Source organism: Ostrea edulis, chromosome 3 (assembly GCF_947568905.1).
Source record: "Ostrea edulis chromosome 3, xbOstEdul1.1, whole genome shotgun sequence".
Taxonomy (NCBI): Eukaryota; Metazoa; Mollusca; class Bivalvia; order Ostreida; family Ostreidae; genus Ostrea; species Ostrea edulis.
In genome coordinates this window covers 57712003-57731179 of record NC_079166.1, presented here as the reverse complement: position 1 = coordinate 57731179, position 19177 = coordinate 57712003, and the positions used below count along the sequence as shown (strand labels likewise).

At 37.9% G+C, this 19177-nt stretch overlaps 1 long non-coding RNA gene and 1 pseudogene across 1 annotated transcript; both read left to right on the top strand.

Moving 5' to 3' along the window:
- The first annotated feature begins 3506 nt into the window (after nt 1-3506).
- LOC125676399 (beta-1,3-galactosyltransferase 1-like) lies at nt 3507-4502 on the top strand (annotated as a pseudogene).
- Nucleotides 4503-15193: 10691 nt separating this feature from the next.
- On the top strand, nt 15194-16387 carry LOC125649842 (uncharacterized). The gene is made up of 2 exons (XR_007360812.2): nt 15194-15488; nt 15942-16387. It is a non-coding gene; the product is annotated as an uncharacterized LOC125649842 (long non-coding RNA).
- Nucleotides 16388-19177: the final 2790 nt, after the last annotated feature.

The window sequence follows — 19177 nt, the reverse complement described above, 5'->3', positions numbered from 1 at the left end:
TGTTGACCGGTCACACCCGCCGTGATCCCTATATCCTGATCAGGTAAACGGAGTTATCCACAGTCAAAAGCAATCTAATAACTCCTATAAGGAATATAAGAATAGATTTGGGATCAGGTTCCTAGGAGGAGTAAGCATCCCCTGTTGACCGGCCATACCCGCCGTGAGCCCTATATGACTACATGTATGTCATTATTTAAGAAAATATGCCATTAATTACTAATTCATTATTCAATCACAGTTAATAAATAAACATGTTATATTCATGGGTTTTTCCATTTTATTCTCATAACGCTGCTTTAGATACCAGGAACTCCTTTTTCAAAGAGTCGTTTCTGGTATTTAGAAAAATCATAACTTTCAATTTAGGCTTGTACTGTATATAACTAGATCGATCGCATATGATCTTATATCTCTTTATATATATTTTTTTTTTAAAAACACATCATTTGCAATAAATAGCAATGCACATAATAAGTAAAAATTATATAAAAGAATATAGACTAAAATTTTCAAACACTTACATTGTAAATATGACAAGCTCATAGCGATAATTATGAAGGCTATCTAGCTGTACAGGCTTTGCACAGGTGAACATTTTATCTGCATATCGTAGCTCAAAAGTGGCCAAGAACCGTGAAAGCAGCCCAACTATCATTTGTTAAATTCCGTGTTTGACTAGATAATTTGGTATTTGTGTACAACGAAGACCTTTATGAATTATATCTATTGTTTAATATTAAATATACTTCTTTCACTTGAACAGCTCCTTGTTTTCAGTTTGTCATTCTTCTTTCAAATAGACCGCACCGTGCGACAATGTTTGTGAGGGTCCCTTTTTCGTCTGTTGGCATTCACGACGGGGTTCAACTGATTACAGTAAACGTATTGTAAGCAATATTTCTTTATTGAAATTAATTTAATCTCGGACATACACCTATAAAATGATGTTCTATCACCTCAGATATTAAAATTGAGACTATTTTGTATCGTTTTGTACGACATTACAAGCATATCCCTTATAATATGTAAAATATGTTGAAAATCGGTTGTATTCTGATAATTAACAAATGTTTATTTTTAAATATGTGCACAGGTCTGGACCAGTAAAATATCTTCAAAATTTAATCTCTATGATGATATTTTAAAATTGATGTCATAATGCACTTAGTCTATATTACATTTGAGTATTCTATTACAAAAATGTGGTAATTTTAAGCAAATTCTTGCATTTCGTGATGCTTGGGGCAGTAGATATCAGATACACCAGTGCAAAATTCCAAAATTTTCACCACCCTGATAAACTATTATAGATTTAATTAAGGTATGGATGATACCGAGCGAAGCGCGGAAGGGTCTATGGCCCGTCCGCGAAGCAAGGCTCTAAAGGTAACACGCATGTAAAAGAAAAAAAATGAAAATATCAGCAAATTGATTAAGATAATCTCTACATACGTAAAAAGAAAATATTGTGATCCATATGGGCACCGCCATTTTGTTTTGTTCATTAGCTGCTTCTACAGTTATTCGTGTTTGAATTTTTAATACCAAATATACAAGACTGACGTGCAATATGTAATTCAAACATTCAGTTTGTTAAAAATGAATTGAATAATTATTATTGTTATAGTTTTTAGCCAATCATAAAATAGAAACCAGTAATATGACTAAATACATGAACGACTTCATGAGTTTCTTTAAATAAGAATATACAATATATTTACGTTCACTTTTTTACCACTTTGAATTTGTTGGTCAATTTTGTTTAGATTCAACTGACTTTTAAATGGCAAACAAGATGTATTGTTATGGTTTATAATTGATTGATTTGAAAGAGAGAAAAAAAGTCGGGGCTAAATATGACGCCACAATGCACGGTTTACGTCGGGATATTGGTGTTATATTCTCCGCGTTAAATGAATAGGCGGATCCTGTAATCATCCTCATATATCCCCCTTTAATTAGTATTTAAATGTTGCTGGGCGTTTAGCGCAGGGGGAATTTCATGAATAATGTATATTTTAGAACGAATTATAATTTACCACACTTAACGGAATTATATTATCACGTGGGACACGCCAATGACGTTTCATGCCTTAAATAAAATGTTTTGAAAATGGTTTGTGCTACATCTACCTGGGTAGTAAACAACATAAAAATAAATATACATATTTAAAAATTCACGACAACTTTAAGGAATATAATTAGGTTTTGATTGATGTCTTTTCGCATATATTTTGCTGTCTTTTCGAATTTTCGCGTTAGAGGTTGTCGTCTTTTCAATATTTCGTGGCGAAAGGTCGTTGATTAGGTTAAAAAAAATAATTGTGTTTGGTAAAATAATTTTTTGTGCTTTTTTATATTCAGTAAATCTATGCCTTGTATCACTGGGGAAGAAACTTATACACACACGATACATACATTTGTGAGTACTGAGATGTTGCATCAACTTGCTCAATATTGAGGAAAATGCAAAATAAAGCAACAGATTTTAACAACCTATTTTACCTTATTTAATACATGATTGTATGTACATGTACATCTATGTTGATTTACTTGCTTCCATGCACGACACCATTTTGAATATCCCAATAATTTGAATATCAAGCCCAAACTTATTTGTTTTTCGGGGGGGGGGGGGGGGGGGGGGGGGCGTTAATTTGAGAAACGAAGTGTACGTAAATTAAGGACTGATATTTATCCAGAAAACTGGGGTCGGGAGAAAAATTTGGAATTGGTCGGGTAACCGGAAACACCCCTATTTTTTGTTTTATTTGGCCTTATGCTCCCCACGGAGCGAACAGAAATAAGTCAAGTAAGTAATTCAGCCTTATCGTTCTGTCGACGACGACGACAAAACTGGTACCAAAATTGCGGAGTTTCTTTGTCGTCTTTTCACGTGTATTTTGTCGTCTTTTCGACAATTGTGAAAGCGATTATTTACGCGTGGGGGAAATGTACACTAAATACACGATCACGTAATAGGTGCATAAATTTTCCCCAATCGTAGTTATGTATAGATATTTGATATATGTATGTACGGTGTGACCGTTTGCCGAGCAAAGCATGAAATGGTTGACGTGTCCAAAGTGATAACTCTTCGCTCAGTATTATATTCAGATATCGCGGATTTTTCCCATGCGTAATGCTGAACATGGAAACACGAGTATTATAACCCCCGGTGTAAATAACCAATTTTACTATATTAACTTTGTAGTAGTTTCGTTATTTCACGTTGAAATAAAGAAAAAGACAAAATTAATAATCGATGGTGCATGCGCCAAACACTCAAAAGCGGCACAAATCAGCCACCCTATTGATTACAATTACAGCGAGTGTAGATCAATTCGGCTTTCGTTTCACTATCCACAGTAAAAAGCGTCACGACTCCGTGCAATATATAATTTGTTTCTCGAAATGCACATAGAGAATAACAAAGCAATACTATATATTAATATATTGGGATTTTTTCTAATTTCAGATGATATCTAAGGCCAGGATAAAAAAAAAAAAAAAACAAATCGGTGATCAAGTGGACAATAGTTCTACTCCTCCTCACTTACATAGTACGTTCAACATTTCGAAATTCAAACGATAATACTCGAGAAACTTCCTACAAACTAGTTCGTGCATACATTGATTCTGGAATCATCAAACCCTCGACATTGCATCACGATTCTTGTGATAGTAAAGGCGTGATTCTGTTGATAATGGTCCCGAGTGCAGTAACTAATTTTGAACAAAGACACGTCATACGAAGTACTTGGGGTAACGTCTCCAGCGTACCAACCACTGTCCTTGTGAGATTTCTACTTGGGAGAACTACCAATATTACTCTCCAAGACATCGCAGCTACTGAAAATCAGTTATATAACGACATTGTATTCGAAGACATATTAGAAACCTATGAAAACCTAACTCTGAAGTCCATTGCTATGCTTCGTTGGGCATCACTACATTGTCATCAAATACGCTATTTGCTGAAGATAGACGATGACATGTTTTTAAATCTCCCGAGACTCCTAGAGACATTGTCAAAATATCCCAAAGCGAATTCAATAGTTGGATGTAAAGTCAGTAGATCTGTCCCGTTCAGATCGTCATTATCAAAATGGAGTGTATCCCGGGCGCTATAATCCAGATGATTACTACCCGGACTACATAGCTGGAACTGCTTATCTTATCAGCGGCGATATCATTCGGAATCTTTACCGTGCAACACAAAACGTTCCGTATTTCATATTTGAGGACGTTTATATTACCGGTCTATGTAGGCGCTACATAGGGGCGATTGCCAAGGAACACACTGACTTTAGTTGTGGATATCGTGATAAAGGGCCTTGTGGAAACAACTTTCGATACAAACTAACCTGTCACCATTACAGCCCCTCCGAATGAAAAGAATGTGGCTGGAGATGAAAGACAGAGAGTCCACTTGTCGATTTTTAGATCTAAAAGTCATTTACAGACTAGTTGATATGTTCAAGTTCATTTTTCTTTAAAGATAATATATATTACTCGAGAGTAGTCAGTAGAAGTTTTTCCATGTTCGTGTGTATAGATAAGATAAGATAAGATTATTCCAATTTTGGGCCCAGAGGGCATAACAGTAAGACATTTTATAAAGAAGGAAATTCAAAAAAAAGAAAGAAAGTTTACAACACGTATCGACACTTCGCCGCGAGTCACGTCTCTTTGCGGGGTCAACCAAAGGTCAATCGGTGAAAAACCAAGTTTTCCTTCTTTACCTTACCAAATGTAAGATGTTATTACTTTGAATTTTAGCCAATTACCGAGTTTTCATACAAGTTAATGGGTTGCCCCAATCTGGGACATTATTGTAGTTGACTGCAATTGATGGAAAAATAACAGATGTCAAAGCTACAGATAGGAAAATTACAAAAGCCAACGTTGGGAAATACGATTTTTATCCGGTGGGAGATTGCGGACAAGGGACGTAACTTTCGCGAAGTGTTGATACGTTTTAAACATCGCCATTTCCTATTTATCGTCGTAAACGTAAATAAAAGCGCATCATCTACAACCTGGGCTTTGGAAATGTATATTTAGAGTGGTGGCTGTCGTTCCCTTTACGCTAAGGCTATGTAAGCTGGCGATTGATATGAATTTGGAGATCCTTTCTAAAAGATGTTGATGGAGATACATACAAAAATTTCATTTCAATCGCCAATCAGTAAAAAATAATTCTTATAGACTAAATTTTTGGAATCAATGAAATGAAAAACTGGTCAAAGAATCTAAAAAATATCCCAGCTGTTGAAAGTTACGACGTCATGATTTATCTTACATATATTGCACTCATTTACCGATGGTATTATCTCGACAGAATAGAGCAAACAAACAAGTGTGTTGGCAGTTTTTGTCATGGCTTTACTTATTTTAAAATATAAATGACAGAACAAAATACAATACAATGTATAAATGATAACGAAAAATTCACAATGACCAATGAGACATCAATGATAATATTCCATATTCTCAATGACCAAGAATTGTCAATGCTTAACCAATATTCACAATGAAGTCCATCATCAATAAGCGTTCAATATTCATAGGTCAATGAAGTTAAATGGTAAATGTTCGATATTTTCGTTGTATATGATACACATTCAATGATAAGCAAAGGATTTTACACACAATGGTCTACATCAACTTTTTCCAATAGTGTATGTTGTAGAAACAATGCATATGGCGCATTGACTGAAGCCCAAATTATTGGCCACAGAGGCTCTGGAAAATTAACAGAATCTGCGACAGGGTTCAAGCAAAATTCGGCCATATGTCCGAAGGCGTCAGATCCCATTATCTGATGCCTTAAGACATCCGCCTCAAGTGGGCATATTTTGCCTATACCATGACAAAACTGCGCTATTGACGTAAAGGTAGATAAATTGGAAATTTACACACATGATTTTATACAAATCTGCATGTATACCATTCAAAAATACAGTTTGGGCAATATCAGAGAGATGGGTACCATCTGGGAAGAACTTAGGGGTACAGTTTTGTAAGTCGGGGTAATTAATGTAACCACCAAATGATTCTACATCTAGGTAACATAGAATGGATATTAGCAAGTGTTAATTTCATAAATTTTTGAAGATGGCGCAATAACATAGTACCAATACTATTTCCCCACAATGTTACACTATGAAATCCAGATAGCCAAACTGTTGAACAACTTCACGTAATCGAGGCTTCACATCTTCCCAAATCATGCTTCTCTTGCCAAACCATCTGCTGAAAATGTTGTGGAACTGAAGATGTAGGTGCTGCTTTGAGTGATTCGCAAATGTGTGCTAGTGGGTGTCATGAATTAAAGATGAACCCTCTATCCAAACTGTAACACTGGTACCTGCAAACTCAGCATACTGTTAGCAAGCAGTATAAATGTTGCAAGGTATTTTATTGGTTTCGAACTCCGGCATATGTTCTTCCATAATCCTGCCAGGAACGGTAAATATCAAAATCATAAAAAAGCCAGGAAAACGTCAGATATTTCGGACTAAATATGTTTATAAGTGGGCAACGAAACGAGGCTTTCGTACGACGTTACAACAGCTGTGACGCCTTAGGAATTCACTGATAAAACTCGAAAAACCATCTGTAACACTCACTTGTCCACCTGGAAGCCGTGACAACCCTTGATTATGCAGGTGTCCCACGCTTTCCTTTAGTACCGACATCGAACTTTGCACTTAATTCCAGTTCCACTCAACAAAATTCCTGCAATTTTCTCTACACAGGACTTATCTCTAACTCATCCTTTTAAAACTACATTCTTCAGTCCACAAGAAACCCGTTTGCTCAACAGTAAACAACAGTTCGTGGAAGTCGCCATTAGGCCTAACGGATTTTTTTTTTTCTTTCAAAGTTGTGTATTCACAAATTACTACGCCCATCTCGAAATGACATAGAATGTAGTCCAAGAATAACTCGTTAATTCAACTCAAATCAAATAATGTTTTATCATATAAACTCAATGTTTTAAAATATGAAATGATAAGGAATGAATTTATAAATATATTTTCGTTGCATGGAGGAATTCCATGGAAAAAAAAAAAAAAGACGGAAAACTTTGCATCATGCGCTATGATGCAGTTTTCAGTCTTTTTCCCCCCGTGGAATTCCTCCATCCAACGAAAAAATAATAAATTCATTCCTTATTGAGTTGAAAGATTTCGAGGGGGACGTTAATCATCATCATTTTGATTAACGTGTAGGATTAGGTACATCTTCCACAGCAGTGGGCTCCCTTCCAGGAAACTGGCTTGCTGTACGCATGGCAGACCCAACATTTGACTTCCAGGCATCTCTGTCCAATGGGTAAACATCATATTTAAACGATATAAAACCAACCACCCATATTTACAATAAAAGATTTTTCAAAAATCGCAGATTGTACATCGAATCTTGTTTAACGTCCCTCTCGAGAATTTTTCACTCATATGGAGACGTCACAAATACAGACGAAGGTCTTCAAATTTAGACCTATGCTCGGCGTTTACGGCCATTGAGCATTTTTCAGGATGTATGCTACACCAGAGAAATTTGATATTGATGAAAAGTGGAGGTTATATACAATATTTGGAAATTGAAAACTTTCAAATTTACTTTCATTTAGTCAAAAAATGCAGTTTTAGTAAAGGCAATCTGAAAAATTTAAAGCCCCTGCTGGACTCGAACCCGCGATCTACAGTCGACATGCTAACCTATTCAGCTTTGATACAATATTTTAAATGAATAGACAAATATTGCTGATGTTCATATTTTCATCCATGTTTTAAAAGGAAGTCCGCCATCACGATGATGCAGAGTACCTCAACAACTTGGGTCGATCACAGTAAACATCTCTGAAATTATTGTTGTGTATCTGAGTATACTGGGTCACTGAGAGGGCAATCCGGATTGTATATCGTTGTTGGTTTTACTATTACAATGTATTCCGGAAAAGACCAGGTTGGGGTTTGAGTGTTAATAAAAATGACAGACGTTGAGTAGCATGTGTTTTGACTTTGTGATAAGTGATCGCAATGTAGACTATATGCATAAACACTCAGGACAGTAAATGAGTGATACAACATGGCGGAGAATCCAAAATTCCCCGATCCCGATAATGTGTTGCTTAATGGGATGGAAACGTTTCAATTTGATGAGAGACCGATGCCTATGTTGACCCCGTATTCGCGGGAAAATGAGCAAACCTTCGTGAAGAACCTATGTGACGAGAGCCCACCATGGTCAGTTAGAACACCAGCGAACACATTGACTCCGGTAGTGAGTAGGCCTAATAAGCAAGTCATTAATGTACCTACATGTGGGGACAAACTTTCACTCCGTAAGTTTAGCGGATATTCACATGAAGATGCCGCCAAATTTATGGCCGAATTTAACTCGTACTGTGTATTTCACGACCTCGATGCAAATGAAGCACGGAAAATTGCGGCCTTCCATCTTCATCTACAAGGCCCTGCCCTTGTATGGTTTGGACAACTTTCGGAGTTTATACGGACGTCGTGGAGGATCGTCTCGAGTGAGTTCCAAAGAACATACACCAGCAAATCACCATTGGACCCAACTCTGATTATGGAGTCAGCGATGTTCAATTCATTGTGTTTGTCCCCTACTCAGCCGTTGGAGGATTTCTACAGTATTATTCTGGAGAAAGGTCGAAAGCTAGGTAAACCCGAACGTGACTTGATGAACAAATTTGTTGAAGGGTTACCACAGCAATTGGCGTTTTATGTCCGTGCTGGACGTTGTACCAGTTTCGCCGACACTCTTACAGCCGCCAAGACTGGGGAAGCATTTGGTTACAGGCAAACCCCAGCTTCCACAGCTGCAATACGGACACAGTCAGCATCCGATGTCAGCATGAACTTCATCGTGAAGGAATTATCTCGCCTGTCTACAGCTGTACAGCAGTTAGCAACCCCGGAATATGGTGGACAGCCCCCACAACGTTTGGATCCTGCACCGCAACAATCTGCGAATTCCAAGTGTTGTTTCCGATGTAGAGGTGTGGGTCACGTACAGCGTGCCTGTGCATTGAAGGATGGTGGTGTGTCTGACCCCAACTCTCAGTGTCCGTTTTGTTCCCAGTTTGGGCATAATGCTGCGTCATGTATGTTCACGAAGTCGGAAAACTCCAGAGCCCCGAGGAGAGATCAACAGGGCGCTCCCTCGGGAAGACGGTAAAATCGCGCCATCGCAGCCCTTCGCCTACACCGTGGAGAGAAAGACTCTACCAACAGAGATGTGCGACACAGAATGACGCGACAACTTTTAGTGGCAATCCGTTGTGTGACTCTTGCGTAGCCACAACCGCGCCTGTGAGCAGTGACAGTTTTCATTTGTGTGACTATCAGAATATAGCGACAGATGTGCCTGCTTTCAGTGACGTTATGAGCTCGTCTGATATTTTTTCAGACATACAGGACTCCAACACCACTAAATTTATGTATATGCCAGTGAAATTCAAAACTGTCAATGTGGCAGCACTATTAGATTCTGGTTCATGTATATCTGTTATGTCATTGTCGTTGTATGATATGTTACCCATCTCTGTTAAGCAACCTTTGCATGCCTGTAATATTTCAGTATTAGTAGCTGATAATCAGAGTGTCAAGGTTTTAGGTGTTACAAAGGTTAAGGGTCAAACACCTCATGGTACACATTGGTTTACTGTGTATATTTTTCAATGTACCTCGCACTCTTTTATCATTGGAACAGATTACATGAAAGAGAAAGGTGTTGTGCTAGATTTTAGTGCATGCAATGATTTGTTGAATGGATATATGCAATCCAAGGTGAAGGTTAGATCTATGAAACCTGTTACTGTAGAACCTAACAAAGAGCTTATTGTATATGGCAAAGTTCCAAGAAAGTCATTATATGGTGTGCAGGGTTTACTTTCTGCTCATGTGAATGTTCTGAAAAGAGGTTTGCTGCTGGCTAGATCGGTTAATACTATACCTGCAAATAAAACCATCCCTTTCAAAGTCATGAATCCTGGAAATGACCCTGTTTTTATACCTAAAGGTATGGTGTTGGCCGATTTTGCTGTGTTGGATTCCTCTTACAACATTGTGCCATTTCCAATATGTACTAATGTTAAGAGTGTAACTCAGTGCAAGACAGAGTGTCCGAAATCAGATGATTTTTCTGCTTTTTGTGCAAATTTTGATTTTTCTGGTACACATGTACTTACAGACAAGCAGATTGAGAAACTTGAGAAATGTTTATATGCACACAAGAATGTATTTGTGACTAAAGCAAATCCACAGCTTGGTTTTACGAACTTTGTACAGCATGAGATACATATGAAGCCAAATTTTGTTCCCAAGTATCAGAGGCCTTATCGTTTACCTCCAGATAAGAGAGAGATTTTGCGCACACAGTTAGACGAACTCCTCTCCCAAGGAGTTATTGCCCCTGTTAGTGAAACAGATAGTTTGCCCATTACTAGCCCCATCCTTTTGGTTGCTAAACGCAAAAACAATGGATCTCATGCTGCCCAGGGTAAAGAGGCTCATCTTACCTCATACAGGTTTTGTTGTGATTTTCGGTATTTGAACTCGCAAACACTTGATTTTGCTTACAATATACCTGATATACAGGAGCTCACAGAGTCTTTTAGTCAAACCACACCCAATTTTATTTCTACCATTGATATGAGCTCAGGTTTTTTTCAAATGGGCATTTCAAAAGAATCTGCCAATTTAACTGCATTTAACACCTGTTTTGGTACGTACAAATTTACCAGATTGCCTATGGGTCTCAAGACGGCCCCTAATAGCTTTCAATTACTTATGGACAAAGTTTTGAAGGGTTTGACTTTTAGATCTGTATTGTGTTATATGGATGATGTTGTTATTATGTCAGATAGTTTTGATCAATATTTAAAAGACATTAGTGAAGTGATGAGTAGGTTTGAATCGTCGGGTTTGAAACTGAATCCTAGGAAGTGCACCTTTGCTACTGACAAAGCAATTTTTCTTGGACATGAAATTTCCAAGGATGGCATTCGCCCTCCCTCAGATCGCGTTGACAGTATTAGAAACTTTCCCCTTCCAACGACAGCAAAGGAGCTGCGTTGTGCTCTTGGCATGCTCAACTGGTTTCGGAAATATACACCAAACTACAGCATAATAGCTTCACCCCTTCATGCCCTGTTAAAGAAAAATGTGAAGTTTATTTGGACACAGTCACATACAGTCGCATTTCAGACATTGAAGGGTGACCTTGTGAATTCGAATGTGTTATCATTCCCAAGATTTGATATTCCCTTTCATATTGCTGTGGATACTTCGAGCAAAGGTATAGGATACATGTTATATCAACTTTATGACGATGACACTCCGCATGTTATTCGTTTCGGTTCGAAAGGTCTCAATAAATGGCAGCGATCTTATGGCCCAACGAAATTAGAACTATTAGGAGTGACCACTGCAGTCACAGACTGTGCATTGTATATTCGAGGAAACCATGTAATTGTTGAGTGTGATCATCAAGCTCTAAAACCGCTGTTCATGAACAAACTACGTGGAGCTATCTTCGATCGCTGGCTGACTATCCTTCAACAGTATGACCTTGAAATTCAGTATAAACCAGCAGCGCAGATGGTCGTGGCGGATGCATTGTCACGTTGCCATCCTAATCCGGACATGCCTACTCTGGAGGCCAGCCCAGATGAGCATGACCCATACTTCGATTCCGTTGATGAGCCTACATGTGACGTTAAATTACCGTCAGGAGAATGTCTACGTGACTTGATACAAGACAGACATTCTGGAATGAATGATTTTGCAGTCAACAACATAGTGATACCTTTCCGACCTCCGGATCTTCATCCTGCGTTGGAATACAACGCTGACACCGAAAGTAACTCGGATATTTGTAGTCTCACTCATTCCAAGCAACTGGATAGACTCCGAGGAACTCGTAAATTTCTGCGCGCAAAATCAAGAACGCGTCCACCGTCGGTTCCTAATCAGCTGGTGTCCGACGTCCCTTGTGACGGTACGTTTCAGTCACACTCGCCTATTTCACTGGAGCGAAATGACCCGTCTCAACTGGAGACCGAGACTAATGGTCCTGCACACTCGCTGTTCCAAGCAGAGACTGATGAGGGTGTTTCACAGGATCAATTTGGTGTTGCAATTGAAGAAAATACGCCTCATCAGCATAGTGACGGATTTCTCTCCAACAGTGATAATGACGTGAATGCAAACCGTTTTACTGGTGACACAGACATTGACACCACCCATACACTGTTACCAGATCAGAAATATATGGACTCGAGTGTGTCTACTGATCCGCTTGGGTCTTCATCTGAAGTTGATACACCACTTGCTCAAAAGGGTCAGGATCACACCTCAGCAGCACAGAAGGCGCACCCTGCAGCCCAAAAGGACACTTTAACAGTGTTAGGGATATCTTCTGCTGATATGGCTCATTTACAACTGAATGATGACGATTTTAAAGACATTTATTTGTATCTCAATGATGGTACTATACCCGATATGCAGAAGGATGCGCGCAAGATAATACTGCTGAGCTCTGACTTTCTTCTCATTGACAATTTGCTGTTTCATTCTCGTGTTGCGAAAGCTAAACGTACCAAGGACATGAATCAATGGCAGTTAGTTTTACCGCAGTGTAAAATTATGGATATATTACAAATGTATCATGATAGCCCATTTGGAGGACATTGTGGCATTCAGGACTGTATCGATAGAGTGAAGGAACACTACTATTTTTTACGCATGTCTGCAGTTATCACAGATTATGTTCGTTCATGTATTCCTTGTCAACAGCGAAAACTGACACAAAATCATACCAAATCCGCAATTGTCGCCTACCCAACACCGTGTAAACCTTTCAGAGTATGGCAGGTGGATAGCTATGGACCATTACCTCTGACCGTGTCTGGACATACTTACGTTTTGACTGCGGTTGATATGTTCAGCAAGTTCCTTTTTACGGTACCGTTAGCTGCGGATGATGCTTGTACCGTCTCAGAGGGCCTCTACCTACTGTTCACTACATTTGGAACTTGTGACACGCTTATATCAGATAGAGGAACAGAATTTACAGCAAAAGTGACACAGACACTTTGTGATGTATTTCAAATCAAACAGGAATTCACCCCTAGTTTTATGCACCACTGTCTAGGCGCATGTGAACGCACTCATGCTACTATAATTGCCAAACTCACTCCCTATTTGAATTCCAAACGAAACAACTGGGATAAAGTCCTACCTTCCATCACATTTGCTATGAACATTTCTGTAAATTCTACAGGATATTCTGCATATGAAATCTTGTTTGGTGACAGACCTACATTCCCGCTTTCTACCCATATACCTCCCGCGGATCTTCAAGGCATTCCAAAGTCTATGCATACTTATGTCAACAATTTGCATGCCCGCCTAAATGTGATTCGAGATCATGTAGTGACCAATACCGAAAATTACAAAATGAAAATGTTGCGACATGCAAATGAACACACGAGACCTTTGAACTTAACAGTGGGTGATTTTGTGTTTCTGCATAAGGAACCTACTGGAGCAGCTCGGAAATTGCAAAATATGTATGTTGGAGTGTATGTTGTGCACAATGTGGATTCCCCACATATGGTTACACTGAAGGATGAAGCCACAGGGAAAATCCTATCTACCCCCATTCATGTGGATCGTTTGAAATTGGCGTACGTCCGTAAACCGACACCATCTTCCTTTTTCAGAGTCGTTACCTCTAATAAGTCTCAGGGAGTGGAAAGCACAGCAACACAGACAGATCATATTCCAGAGCCCTCTCGATTATTGTCTGACGGCAGCGACTCCACTTTTTCATCTGAAACAGTGATGGTGAAGAAAACTAAAGACATTTCTCTTCCAGTATTCCAAAGGCCAACCAGAACTCGCCAGAAACCAATCCGATTTCGTGACAACAATCATGTTGATCCGTTAGCAGACACTCATTCCTCCATTTCTTCAGACTCTGACGGACTTCACAAGATTAAGCGAGTGCTTGCTCAACGAAATACAAATACCGGTCCAGAATTTCTTGTGCAAATTATTGGTGAACCTGTTCAAAATGCAATATGGGTGCCTTTATCATCTCTTAATGCTAAAGCGCAAAATGCTATAAGGTTGAGACCACCACCTTTGATTTAATGTGGATAGTTCACAATCCAAGAATTTAGGGTTGATCATGTTGACAGAGACAATCTTTATGTTTCTAAATCTTTATGAAATTTAATTGCATGTGTACTTAGTTGACTTGATTGCTTTGCTTAGACCATGAGAGTTGATTACTTTTGTATGTTTTTCTGACTTGCAATCTTGCAAAACATGTATGTTCATGATGTGTTTTGCTTTTTGTCATGATAGAACCTTTTTTTTTTTTAAATCCACGTGTGCATTTCTTTCGATTTTTATCATGTGCATTCAGACATTTTTCCCCCCCATCCCATTGCACATTTTTATATACTGCGTTCCTTAAATTTCAGCAATTTGTGTACATGTGCTACCTGCAAATTGCTACTATATTGTAATGCATATGATATTGGGATTAGAATAATTGCATTTGTTTATTTACAACTTTGCGGTACATATCATTTCTATATGCATTTGACGAATGAACGAATTGAATATTCATTTAAGTGCTTTACTTGTCAAGTTTTCAAATAGATTGTCTATATTCCAGTTGGTTTGAACACTAATTGACATGCTTGTTGTATTCATTGCATCTTTCAATCTACCATGTATATGTAGTTGTATTCACTTTGTACTTTTCTATTTTGTTCATTTTCATTTTTGTTGATACATTGTGATGATGTTGGACAACTAGCTTGATACTCAGTCTTTTGATACCGGTGTTTTAAGTGGCCATTAATCGTGCATTATGATTTATTGACAGATGTTGTCAAGGGATACTGTTGCATATGTGGTTGTATATGTGTATCACTGATTTAATCATATGAATGTAGCATCAGAGGCGGCACACCTCCATGGTTAGATTTAGACAGTAGTGGTAGTACTGTAATCTGTTCCACGTCATTTCATCTTGGTATACATTATGACTGATACTCCGATTCCCTTCTCAGTGCCCAGTGATAAAATTTGTATATTTCCAAATTTTAAATTTGGCCCCCGGATGGTGTGTATCTGAGTATACTGGGTCACTGAGAGGGCAATCCGGATTGTATATCGTTGTTGGTTTTACTATTACAATGTATTCCGGAAAAGACCGGGTTGGGGTTTGAGTGTTAATAAAAATGACAGACGTTGAGTAGCATGTGTTTTGACTTTGTGATAAGTGATCGCAATGTAGACTATATGCATAAACACTCAGGACAGTAAATGAGTGATACAACATTATGTAAATTTACCTAGTTTCACTGTCATGATCGTGTGTAGGATTGGACAAAACAAGATGGCAGACGGCATTTCCAAACAAAGGTAGGCTCTTAAAACTCTTCATTTTACCAACTTATTAGACGACGAATTTATGAATTTACAACACTGCCTGGCCAGGGAGGCATCATTAAGTTGATTGGTTGTTGGAATTCTTACTCATGTACACGTACAACTCTAAATTCATTGATCGAAGTTGACGATGTTGCCTCGATAGAATTCGAAGCGGGCTAAGATGTTTCTAATCATGTTTTCATGCATTTTAAGAAAGATACTTTCGGTAAAATAGACTCAGCACATATCTTTTGATGAAAACTTGAACCAGTGTATGCGATTTGTCCCTTAAATTGCCTTGGTTAGATAGATATTTTGACTTGAACATTTGCTAATGTGCAGGATTGGACTGTGGTCGTTTCTACGATAAACGTGCTGGATTGGACCTCGATTTTGGTTCAGGATTGGACCCTTTCTTAAATACATGCATTTTTTCCCTTACAGATCCAGTCAGGAGCGGACTTCCTTAAGCTTAAAAGTTGCAAGTGAATGAAGTGTGTTCTATTTTATGTCTCCTACTAAAACCATGGTTTTGACAAACCTAAAAGAGCACGTGGAGCAAGGAACTATCAGTAAGCCGGAAGAGCCAGCTCGAAAATCTTTAAGTGTTTGAGAATTTCACCGCGCACATGAATCTAAAGTTCTGCCACACGTTAGAAGGAGCCTTGTTCTCGAAGATCAACGTGTTGAAAAGTCTTCATTTTGCAGAAGCAAATACATTTATATTGTATATACACATGTAAACCATGTTCGATTCCCAACCACTTAAGGTTTGTGATATCTGCATGGAATTATTAAAACTGAGCATGGTTTGACGTATAATAATCTCTTCAGGCATGATGGTTTACATTTCACAAAGCTGTTCAATGACAATAAAGACTATAAGATGTTGATATGTTCATGTTTTCAATACTTAATCATCTGTCCACATGCACTTGTTCCTTTCATATGTATGCTTCTGCTGGAACCAGATTTGATTGTTAAAGCGGGATTTATTATCTTTTGAAAAATTTCCCTATCATTTTAGTTCTAATAATCTTGAGTGCATATGTCGTGCAAGATATCGAGGCCAACTCACTGACGAGGATAATTACTTACGGTAAAAGTGTTTGTTGGAATGTAGTAAATATCAGTATTTTTGTATTTAAAAACCTTTCGTTTCTTGTAATTACATTGAATTCAACCTTAGAGTGCATATAATGATGAAAGAAAATAAAAAGGATATTTTCTCAGAAATTCGCAATATCACTCCTGTAGCTGAAATATGAACCTAAATGAAAAGCAGTTTTGTCCATGATGTTTTTTCTTCTTCAATATTTGCTGCTCAGATGAGAGGTTTCTCTTCAATACAAATTTTGCACTAGTTGTTATCAGTTCAATACAAACGCAATAACATTGAAATATATTTAATAACAAGTAAAACTTAAGAACACTTCTGCTTCAATGAAATAACAAATCAACATGTGTAAAATGCAATGTAAAAGATTAGTAGTATCTCTGTAAAACAAAGCATAACACCGTAAAAATAATCGTTTCACAATGTACATAAACGGATATATAAAACGGCTGCCATGGTATATGTATACACTTCGTGTATTCAGAAAACATATGTAATTTTTTTCCCTTCATGTTTCTTTTATAATGTGCAAAAGCGTGTGTTGCACTGGTCACAAACGAAGACAATTTCTCCGATTGATGTTTCCTTTTTACATGCCTACGGAATTCAGAATTGGTCTTGAATTCCTCACCACCAATTTCGCACATTCGAAGTGTACCCATCTCATGGAATGAAGTTCTAGGGATTGATACCTGAAACAAAGGAGAGAATCTATATAACAGAGTTTGGAATTAGGGAATATGTAAGCGGGTTAATTGAATTCAGGAAACGTCGAATTTATATTGTTACAGAGGATTATAAAATGATTTCTCACGTGTTTTATAGGTCAAAATGGCCTTATATATCCCGGATACGAACAGTCAACGTTACATCTGTCGTAAGCAAAGATTGGTGATTCATGTATAGATCTGTTATATTGGTTCAATTTGAAGGAGATAGCGAATGAATATTTTTACAGTAGCAATTGTCGTCGTTGGGAACTTAAACGACGATGTAATTTGATAACAGTAAAAAAAAATTCAAAATACACCATGGTCATTTTGGAAATGTCTGAGAATCTAATAAGCTACATTAATCAAACTAAAATATGATTAAGTGAAGTCGAGATTCGAAAATATAAAGGATTTTGAAAATAAAGATAAAAAGAGGGTCCAATCCTGAACCAAAATCGAGGTCCAATCCGGCACGTTTATCGTGGAAACGACCAGTCCAATCCTGCACATTAGCAAATGTTCAAGTCAAGATATCTAACCAAGGCAATTTAAGGGACAAATCGCATACACTGGTTCAAGTTTTCATCATAAGATATGTGCTGAGTCTATTTTACCGAAAGTATCTTTCTTAAAATGCATGAAAACATGATTAGAAACATCTTAGCCCGCTTCGAATTCTATCGAGGCAACATCGTCAACTTCGATCAATGAAGTTAAGAGTTGTACGTGTACATGAGTAAGAATTCCAACAACCAATCAACCTAATGATGCCTCCCTGGCCAGGCAGTGTTTTAAATTCATAAATTCGTCGTCTAATAAGTTGGTAAAATGAAGAGTTTTAAGAGCCTACCTTTGTTTGGAAATGCCGTCTGCCATCTTGTTTTGTCCAATCCGGCACACGATCATGACAGTGAGTTTTCTGTTAGACACTTGTTTTGCATCCAGTACAGGATTTTTCACTCATGTGATATCACCAGCTCTAGGTGAAGTTCCACAAACTTGGGACCTATGCCTAGCGCTCAGAGCCGTATTAGTGAGGGTTCTTTAACGTGCTGCTTCCTGCAACATGGGGCCTGCGTTTTCAAGGTCATATCCGAAAGACCCCAGATTCTCACTTCTAAATGCCAAGTGCTTTGGCAAAGGAGCAGTCACAACCAATGTTAACACCTCAGAGTTGACGTAGTCATGCACGAGCATGGCTAAAACTCACGACCTCCCGTTTCTGAAGCCATAGCTCTACCAATGAGATACCGTGACCAGTTACATAAATAGATGATCAATATTATTGAAATGTTTCCTTCTGTTTGAAAACATTATTTAGTAAGAACATAATTAGAATGTATATAGCTTGGGGGTCTATTTACTTTTATAAAACAGTAAATAGGTCCCCGAGTGATATAAAGAGCGTGGTAGAATATCACTGTCATTTTATCAACATGGATCCAGACTAGTGATGGGCAATCAGGAAAAAATAATTAAACGATGATCGGATGCAACTTTTCGATTGATTAATCGAAAATTACAATATTTTAGCAGCACGTTAATTCATATAAAATTTATGGAATAAATATATCAAATTTACTTTATTTTTTACCCTAAATAATTAGAATAAAATCATAAGATTGATTGATTGTGTCTTGTTTAACGTCTCTCTCTCGACAATTTTTCACTCATATGAAGACGTCTAAAATCATTAGAAATTTGAAGTTAATAATCCCATACTTTCGATTTTGTTTTGTCGGGATAGGGATAGATCTCTCGACTTTTGTTGTTGTTGTCAATACCCCTTGCTTGCAAGAGGCAAAATCCGAGGCCCCGGGCCATGTCACAATAGGTTTGGCTCGATAAAG